The 10220-nt window shown below is 48.9% G+C and overlaps 1 protein-coding gene across 1 annotated transcript in view; it reads right to left on the bottom strand.

Moving 5' to 3' along the window:
- Nucleotides 1-10220, bottom strand: part of Cdh13 (cadherin 13) — a 739646-nt gene that overhangs the window by 37973 nt on the left and 691453 nt on the right. The window lies entirely within an intron of this gene.

Here is a 10220-nt window from a genome sequence, read left to right as displayed (position 1 = left end):
GGGCTGGGGAGGGGCTGAGGAGGGCTGAGGAGGGCTGAAGGAGGGCTGGGGAGGGGCTGAGGGAGGCTGAGGGAGGGCTGAGGAGAGCTGGGGAGGGCTGAGGGGCTGAGGGAGGTCTGAGGGAGGCTGGGAGGGCTGGGGAGGGGCTGAGGGAGGCTGAGGGAGGGCTGAGGAGAGCTGGGGAGGGCTGAGGGGCTGGGGGGCTGGGGAGGGGCTTAGGGAGGGCTGAGGAGGGCTGAGGGGCTGAGGGAGGTCTGAGGGAGGCTGGGAGGGCTGGGAAGGGGCTGAGGGAGGTCTGAGGGGCTGGGGGGGGGCTTGAGGGGTAGGCCACTCGCTTGGCTGCCTAGTGAGGAGGTCGAGGAGACACTGGACAGGTGTCTGAACTAGCAAGGGCTGGGGACTCACACACAGACAGTGAAGCTCCAGATCTACTGTTCTTTCAGCCTCCCGCAGGGCAAAGGTCTCTCCGCCCATGGCTGGTAGAACAGCCCTGTGTGGGACGCTGCTGATGACCAGACATGGCCTCTGTGACGGCACCCAGGATGCAGTCCGAGGACACAGGTGGACTGAAGGGACTGATGATGGAGGCATGCAAGTCTGTCATTTTGAACAGATGTGCACCAGCCCAATGTGTTGGTTCAAGCCTGTAATCCCAGCTACTGGGAGGCCAGCAATCAGGGGACCACAGGACCACAGCTCAAGACCATCCCTAGACAAAGTTCTAGAAACCGTCTCTCACTCAGTGCTCTGCAATGGGGCACACCCACTACAAAAGCAACAGCGGGGACCCACACACAGCAGCATCGCAGCCAGGCATCCACCTGAGCTTGACCTTGAAAGTAACAGGCAAAAAGGAGCTGAAGGCGTGGTTCATGTGGCAAGAGCACCTGCTTAGCCAAGGCAAGGCCATGAATTCAATCCCCATACAGCCTCTCCCCGCCCCAGGACCCCCAAAGACGTAGATCAGGGGCCGGACATCCAGTGCAGCCCCCGAGGGGCCCAGCAGCCCCCCTCCTGCCTCTTCTGGTCTTAAGCATCCTGACACGGAATCTCGCATCTTTCGGGGAACTGAAGCTTTCTATCCTGGATCACTAGCGGCGGCCGCCACAGAATTAAATAATGACAAAGTGAGTTATTATCCAGCCTGGCTTTGCTGGGTCCCCAACCCACGGCCGAGATGCTTCACTGTTGGAGTGCTCGTACACCTGTTTCAGCGGTGACATGAAAAACGTCCTTCCCAGTCCCCTGGCTCAGAGCCATGTGTCCTTTGAGTCCTGACTCGGCTCTTCCTGGGGAAATACGTGTTGTTCAGTTGAGCTGGGGAGGAGGGAGTAATTACATTCCTCTTAAATGTTGCTCTCATTCTTGTTAATCAAAAATTAGTAGCTCTGAAAAAAAAAACCCACAACTCAGCTCCCCAGGAAGCCGACAGCGGCTCCCACTGCCTGGTTAATTACACCAAAACGAAACAGAACACTCGCTCTGCCCGTGGAACTTGCCACGTGAAATGCGACAGCGGCCGCCTCGGGCTGGTGGGGTTAGAGGTCAGCTCTAATTTGTTCCTCCATCCTGAGCTGATTATTAGTTTTTATACAATGAGGATGTATTGCAACTTAGAAAGCATTCAAGAGACTGAAAAAGGGAATTATAAGATTGCTGTGGAAAAACCTGCACATGAGAGAAACAGGGATACGCTCCTGAACTTCCTGCTCCCAAACTTCCTGCTCCCCTCCTCTGCCCTGGCCAGATGTTGGTCCTTCAACATCTTCAACATTTCCTTCTAGACTACTTCTCAGGCATCTTTGGTAACACCTGTCAGTGTGGAACAATCCTGCAATCCTGTTAGCCGTACATCTACTTACTGTTTGCCAGGAAAGAGTCGCTCTGCTTGATTCAAACTGTGCCCCCAGTAACAGTGCCCTGCCCATACACAGCGACACAGACAACTCCGGTGGGAGGGTATCAGCTATCGGATAAAAACCACCACGGTCTTCGAAAGAGAGTGAGACCCTAGTAGTTCTGTGACAATCCTTTCCTTGTTAAAAGCAAGCCTCAAGCTCCTTGAGAACAGGGGCTGGATGGAGCGGAATTGGTTACACGGGATCTTAAGAGACTGGGGATGCAGGCCCCATGGGAGGAGCCCCCCAAATATTCTGTTGAGTGAAGGAAGTTGGGCAAATGTGTGTGTGTGTGTGTGTGTGTGTGTGTGTGTGGACAGGCTCCAGCTCCACTTGTGCACCATACTCATTCGTGGTGAGAGGGGCCTGGCTGCGCGGCGGCCTGGGCAGCGCCGTGCTGTGGCCTGTCCGGGGGCTGAGGCCTGTCCAAGGATGCTGGGGGCCCCTTCTAGGGGGTGCTGAGGGCCCATCCAGGGGTGCTGGGGGAGAGGGCCAGGGGGAGACATCTCCTCTCGTCTCCAAAGCTCCAGGGGAGGTGCAAACCAGGAAGAGCTTCAAGTAATAATTAAATGAAGATGTTTAATTAGCTTTCATTTGCTCTGTTGATTAAAGTCAGGCCCTGATGGAATCCTTTTTTTTTTTTTTAAAGCCATGGCAAAGAGGCATTATCAACTCCTGAATAGGATTCACTATGGTCTCATGCCTGGTAAACATGAACTTTGGAAATCATTCATTTGTTAAATTACTCATCAAACAAATTAAAATTTGCTGAGTTCCTTCTGCGATCCACAGGTGTGGTTCGCGTCCGTACCTGGGTCATGGCGAGAGGAACATGGGAAGAGGAGACAGACACTGACCACGCAGGCCAGCCAGGGCGGGCGACCATCAGTCCGCTGACCTCCCCTCAGACACCGGGTGAGCCCGTGAGGAGCCACTGCTCCTGGTGAAATACGGGATTATGGTCTCTGGTCTACTCGTGTTAAGGAGACCAGGACGCTTGTTGACATGTGCTTCGGGTTAGGGACACCTTATTGAGCACATACGGCTGGACTGGAGGCGGCAGTGCCATGACCGCCTCTGAGAGGGGTCTGGGTCTGTGTATTTTCTGCTGGTGTCTGTGCTTGGGAACGCCGGGCATCACTCACAGCCCTGTGCCCAGTGGAATCACAGGCAGGAAGCTCAAAGACCAATGCCCTGCTGCGCTGACCGTCTCCCTAGATTCCTGGCACAAAGGATGCAGTGTTGTACCAACATTTTGACCCTCCTACCCACACCACTGCACATAGCTGTTTTGAGATGGGGTGTCTCTTGACCATTTTGTCTGGGCTGGTCTTGAACTGTGAGCCTCCTAATATCTGCCTCCTGAGCAGCAGCCAGGATTACAGACATCACCCACCACACCTAGCTGCACTCTAGATTTTATTTATTTATTTGTTTGTCAATCAGCGATTTCTCTTTTCATGTCAAGCCCAGCTGATAATTTTCAGAGTGAGGCAGGCATGGTTTATGCCAGTGCTGGATTTTGGGTCTGAAATGTGCCCTATAGGCCATGCATGGGGCTCGATCCTCACCGCCAGTGCTGCTGGGAGAGGGCCCCATGGCTGGAGAGCTGCCATCAAAGGGGCTCCCGAGGCCCTGACTGTCCTTGCTCTCTTTTTCCTCCCTGGCTTATCCCAAGGCCGCTACTATCTACCCTGCCGCATGCTTCCGCCAGGCTATGTGGGCACAGCATCCGTCACTAGGCCTGAAGATCACAGAGAGGTATTTCCAAACTGTGAGCCAAAAGTACCCTGTCTATCTCTTTGCTTCTGTCTCTGTCTCTCCCTTCTCCTTTTATTTTGCTAGCGCTGGGTCTTGAACTCAGGGACGTTGTACTTGCATGACAGGCACTGTGTCACATATCCCCAGCCTTTCCCCCCCTATTTTTTTTTAAGGTAGGGTCCCATGTTTTTGTGGCCTCTGGCCACAATCCTCCCATGGACAGCCTCTTGAGTAGCTGGGATGGCAGGCACACAGCATTGCAGCCGGCTCAGGGACTGAACTGGAATCTTGCTGGCTTTTTGCCCAGGCTGCTCTAATGGCGCTGTCTTCCCTGTAGCCCTTTTCTCTTTTTAAGACGGTTTGCCTCACGAACGTGTAGTGGGAACAGCAAGCTGACTATGTCTGCCTCCCTTCTTATCTACCCTCACTCAAACTCTCCGGATCACATGCCACCTGGATACTGATGACAGAGTTTTGTCTCTAGTCTGGGCCTCCCCGGCATCCAGATCACCTGCTCCTGCTCTGCTTCCTGTCCCTGAGCCAGCGCGTTTGGGATCCTCTGTGCCTTCTCCAGCTCTCCCTGTGGCATCAGCTGGGGCCTTGAGGTAAGATGAGGAGCAGAGGAGAGCCAGACCTTCATTAAACAGCAGAGTTGTCTGCAAAGCATTTTGGGAGCGGTGCTTGGTCACATGACAGCCTACAGGGTCATTCCTGTAGGGGAGCCACAGCTGGGGGCAGCCCCTTTCAGGCTCTCATGTGTTCATTGGCTGGCTAGTGTTGGTGATTGGCAGCTGGTCTCAGATAACCAAAAGCTTGGGCTCTTTCCTTGCGTTCCTGAAGGTCCACCTTTCCATCTCACTATATAGGTAGGGACCCTGCTCTAGTTCAAATGCCTTGAACTAAATGAAAGAAAAATGCTAAGCAGATCCAACAACGCTAAAAATATCCAATAAGAAACAACACTAACATTTGTGAATGCTTTCTATACTGGTTCTGAGAATTAATTTCCCTGGCTAACAAGGACCACTGTAATTATATTCAAATGTCGCCAATTTGACAATATGTTTACAACTAAGAAAGCCTGCTTCCCCAGTGAATGTATAAGAAGATATGCAGACAGATGACTCGAGAAGCTGGTCAATTAGTTAAAAAAAAAAAAACACCTTTCCACTGTTTAGTCGCATGGCCAGCTGTAACTGAAGTGAATAGTGAAAACGTTCGTCTCTAGGTCATTATAAAAACCAAGCTTCTATTTTTAGACAATGGTGATGTTACACTTAAAAAAAACTCATTTATGTAATTGATGAGGCCTTGTTTCCCACTGGTACTTTCAGAAGGGGGAAAATCTGACCACTAAAAATAAGGCTGGCTGTGCTAATACATTTACATAAATAATTAAAAATTCCACAGCAGAGAGGCAATAAAATGCATTGCTACCATAACTTCCAACAGAAGGACATCACTTTAATTAAAAAGTACAAAGGCACCACCACAAATGGCTCATTTATATCTCAAGCTTTGTCTTTGTTGACTCCAGAAAGAAATATCTTAACTCATTAAAAACAACAACCCCCCAACCTCTCCCCAAATCTGATTATTGGGGTCAGTCACCACTTTTAATTAAGATAAAACATCAATAATATATTTTAATAGATGGAAATGCTCTTCTTAATTTCCCCAGGTAGAAATGTTATTATTTAGCCTTTAGCTTGTGATTAAAATTTTAAAGGTGGGAGTCACCTCATATAAGATGCTTAAGTCTGGTTTTGAAATGTGTTTTTTTGGGGGTTCAAAGCCCTCCCTCTTCTTCATAAGTGGCTAGCCCCTCCATGCTCTGGTCTTCTCTGTTTCTGAGGATAGCAAGCTACTTGACTCACTTTCTGCTAACAAAAGTCTTAGAAGTCCAGAATAAAAGCTCCCTCTGCCAGCCAATGACGAATTTCATGGGTGTGTGTGTGTGTGTGTGTGTGTGTGTGTGTGTGATTTTCCTTAAAAGTGCTCAGTATTAAACGAGGTGTTGAAGAAAAGGGCCTGGTAAGAGGCAGGAAGGCCAGCAAAAGTTGAAATTGGGCATTGAAATACTCTTTTGGGGTGGAGTTTTCATTACTCCATGATGTGTTCTTTCTAGTTTGGATGCAGGGATCGAAAACACACCTAGACAGAGCTCCAAAGAAATCAGGACAAAGGAGTGTGTTTTTCAGAGGGAGGAGGGCTAGTTTGGCTCTCATTCAGGTGTGCTGTGTTCGGAGCATAGGCTCCACCTGGATCAAGGCTTCTGAAGAAGGCTTGGTGGCTGGAAAAGGCTCTTTATGTAACTTTCCTGGGCCTGTGTTCCACTGGCACCCCTCTGGGGTTGATGACCCTGCCTGGGACCCATTTAAAACAAAGCCATTCACAAATGTTTTCCTGCCTGCTAAACCTTAATCAATGTTTGAAAATTAAAAAGAATATTAGCTTATGTCTGCTCATGCACAAAAATGTTCGCTGACTCTCCTAACCCAGTGCCTGAGCTTGTGCTGTGAGTTCTTGAATTTAGGCCAGGCCCGCCACTGGGCTTTGATTTTTTGAAGGCCACTGAACCCGGGTCGGACAGTGGAGGCTCACGACTATAATCCCTGTTTCTTGGGGAGGTGCAAATTGAGAGGTTTGAAGTTTGAGGCCAACCCAGACAAATCAGTTTGGGAAATCCCATCTTAACAGAAAAAGCTGGGTGCTGTCTGGTGCATATGTCATCCTAGCCACTTGGGAAATGTAAATAGGGGATCACAGCAAGGCTCATCTGGGGCAAAATCAAGACCCTATTAACAAAATAAACAGCAAGAAGGGCTGGAGGTATGGTTCAGGTGGTAGAGTATGTAATCTGCTTGTGAAGTAAGCACAAATCCCTGAGTTCAAACCTCAAAATTGCAAATAACCAACAAAAAACAAACAAACCAAAACTCCCAAACAAAACAAACCCCCTGAAAATACTTTTAAGCTTTTAAGCTTCTAAAGATTTTTCCAGTCTACAGTAGGCCTCATTCCCAAATCATCTGAAATATATTAGAATGCATTTATGTTACAAGAACATTTATTTTCCTGAATCAACTGACCATTGAAAAACTGTCAATAACTAACTGCCACCTGCTCCCCTGGTGTCTACTGAGACATTCTTCTTGCCAGGTGAGATGTACCAATAGTTTAGAAATACAGGAGTTGTCCTGTGAATAGTAACTGCAAGATGTAAGTTGTCCTGACATCATGGATATTTGGGATTGGTTAAGGTCAGTTTTATTTTACTTTATTTTGTTCATTTCTCCCTTTGTGGCTCTGTGCTCTTGTGAGCTCCCTGTACAGGTTCAACATGGAATATTTCACTACTGAATATGTGCCAAGCCTGCAGTGAGCTCTTCTTGCAACACACTTTTGAGTGCATAAATGAACAGCTGAGATCCCTGTATTTCATTCCAGTAGTGTCATCTAGACCTGATACCTTAGTTGTGCAAAATTCTGGTGTCTTTAGATGCTACACTTGGGATAACTCTCCTCAGCCCCTGGTGCTACTGGGAAGTGATGGGGCCTCGTGGGACGAAGTTAGGTCATAGGAGGCGTGGCCTCCAAGGGCCAATGGGAGCTGCCCCTCCTACTTCCTGTCTTTGCTTCCTAGCTGTGCTACGGTGAGCATATAGTTCATGAGCTGCTGCGGTGAGCTATCTCACCTCAGGCCCAAACAACATGCCAACTTGATCACAGGTTGCAATCTCTGGAACTGAACCACTGGAACCTTTCTTTTTTATTATCCCAGGTGTTTTGTTACAGTAATGGAATGATGACTAATACTAATTCTATACTGTAGATTGAATTTATGCAAGAGCTTTTACCAGTTGAGCCACTCCTCCAGCCTTTATCCTGTAGGTTTTGTATTGAATTGGAAGGTTCTCTCCACATGGCTGAATCTGCTAGTCACCTCCTGATGTCCACTGTTCTTCAGTAGAAAACTTCAGTTTTAAAAGCTAACACACTGCCATCTAGTCAAGTGACCACATTCCTATCTCCTGAAGGTGGGGGTGGTCGTATGACCAATTTTGGCTAATGAGATTTGAATAGAACAGACAAGAAGTATCCCTCTTTCTCTTCCCACCCTTCCCTCTTGTGGTCTGGATTTGAAGGCTGGAGTCTGGAGCCCTAGCAGCCACCACAGGTCATGAGGAAGAGGCTGGTAAACAATGAGGCCCGGGGGTGGGGGTGGGGGTGGGTCTTGACTTCCCTGAACGCTGTCCTACTGCCCCAGCCGGCCACTCTGCTCTGAACTTGTTTTAAGTGAGGAAAACCCACACTTCTGGTTGTTTCTGAACCGATATCACTCTAGATTTTCCTGAGGTATTCAGCCAAACTTATTTGCTGCAGACATAGTGTTTGATATACGCTTGCAAGACGCCTTGGATAAATGGCTCTCTCCCTCCCCCGCCAAGAAAGAAAAAATGTTGAGCCGTATATGTAATTTTACGTGGGTAGGGGCAATATTTTTCCTCCGCACAGATCTTATATATTCAATGTGTAGGCAAAGTTGCTGCTGTGAAATTGTTTGCCACAGAGTCTGGACAGGATGACTTCTGTCTGAAAAATGTTTAGAATAGGAATTGCTACCAGGATGCTTGCACGGAATCCCTGATTGTACAGAGGCTGGAGTAGCCCACCCAGGCTGCTCGGATGTCTTAGCTGCTAGCTGCATCTACAACATAAACAAATCAGGGACCCAGTGGAAAGGCCAGTCCCCTGGGGTCACCGCGTCACAGAGGAGAACTGAGCAGACATAGCTGTGAATTCCCACGTTAGCACCAGCACCATGGAGATGCTCCTTCTACCATCAACTAGCCAACAGGCTCACTGCATGGGTCAACTCCCCAGGAGAGCTTGGAAGAGTCCCAAGATCTGGGGGCAGATGGAGGGTGCCCAAGTCCCACCATGCAGCAGGAGGGCAGATGGGCCTGACAGCTGCTCTGTTCTAGGACACGTCAGGATCAATGCGATCTCTACACCAATTGAGAAATCTTAAGGAAAAACAGATAAAATTGGACTGCCTGGATATAAAAGCCAAGGATTTCTGTGTATCTCAGAAAGCCTTCACAATATCAATACATTTGCTCCAGAAAAGTCTTTTCAGAGACTTATCTTCAGAAAATTAATGATGCATTAAATAATGTAGCTACAGGCAGGCCTAGTATCTTAAAAAAAGTGCAAACAATTAGACACAGTGTTAAGTATTCAATCTGGAAAGGCAAAAAGCAAATGAATAGATCCCTGTAATGGAATACTTGTGTATTATTCAGAGATGAAAAATAATGGGATTATTTCTTAACATGGACAGCTGTTTGCCACATGCTGGGAAGTATAAAAAAATGTCTGGTTCTGAGACAGAGAATACATGACTGAAGGGGCCCAACCCACCCTGTCAAAAAGGACTTTCTGGGGGGCGATGTGAAGGGGCAGGGAAGTGACAGGGACATTTTCTTTCTTTCTTTGTGTATAACTGACTTTTCAAAAGTTACCTCCATGAACTACCTCCACTTTGTAGTAAAGACACAAGCCATAAACAAGAAATTCACCCATTATTGAACCACTGGCAAAGAGTAGGTCTCATGGACTTTTTTGTTTTGTTGGTCCTGTGGCCTGAACTCTGGGCCTGGGCGCTGTCCCTCAGCTCTTCAGCTCACGATGAGTGCTCTACCACTTGAGCCACAGCGCCACTTCCACTTTTCTGGTGGTTTATTGGAGATAAGAGTCTCACAGACTTTCTTGCCTAGGCTGGCTTTGAATCACAATCCTCAGATCTCAGCCTCCTGAGTAGCTAGGATTACAGGCATGAGCCACACGTGCCCAGCTCTCAAGGACTTTTAACCTGCCTGATTTCTGTCTTGAGGAATAGGAAGAAGAGGAGGAGAGGAATAAAGGCAAATGGAGAAAGAGCAGAAGGGAAGAAATAAATGGAGAGAGAAAGGGAGAGAGGAGGACCAGTAGTGGGGAGAAAGAAGGATGAAGAGGGAAAGAAAAAAGGAGAGACAGAGGGGGACAAGGAGAAGAGCAGAGGATATGCCCAGAGAAACAGATCAATGGAGAGGGACCCAGACACAAAGGCTCACCCCAAGATGGGGACACCACAGTGCTGTGTGAAGGAAGGGCCCATTACAGCTCCATGGCCGGGTACTGGGGCTGCTAGAGGCAGGTAGTGGGGTCAGTAATGTTTTCTTTTTGGCTTTTGGTCAGCTATGTTGAAAGTTCTCCTTGAGATAAAACTAAAGAGTTCTCGGAGTGAAGTTCCTCCCTCCTCCACCGCCTGCTCCCTGCAGGATCATTAGAGCAGCAGCAAGAACGACACAGCTCCCAAGGTCACCGGGTCTGCCTGGGAATTCTGTGCAAGTGTCCCAGCCTGGCTCTCCTGCACACGCAGCCCCGCCAGACTGCGCTTCTCACTGCGCAGGGACCTCGGTCTGCTGGGAGCCGCCTCCTGGGAGGCCTCTCCGCTCACGGGCCACCGGTCACCGGTCACCGGCCACCGGCCCGGTGGCCGCCACTCCATTTCAT

The sequence above is a fragment of the Dipodomys ordii genome, unplaced genomic scaffold (genome assembly GCF_000151885.1).
Source record: "Dipodomys ordii isolate 6190 unplaced genomic scaffold, Dord_2.0 Scaffold18, whole genome shotgun sequence".
In the NCBI taxonomy this organism is placed as follows: Eukaryota; Metazoa; Chordata; class Mammalia; order Rodentia; family Heteromyidae; genus Dipodomys; species Dipodomys ordii.
The sequence above is the reverse complement of the archived record's forward strand: the minus strand, read 5'-3'. Positions and strand labels throughout refer to the sequence as shown.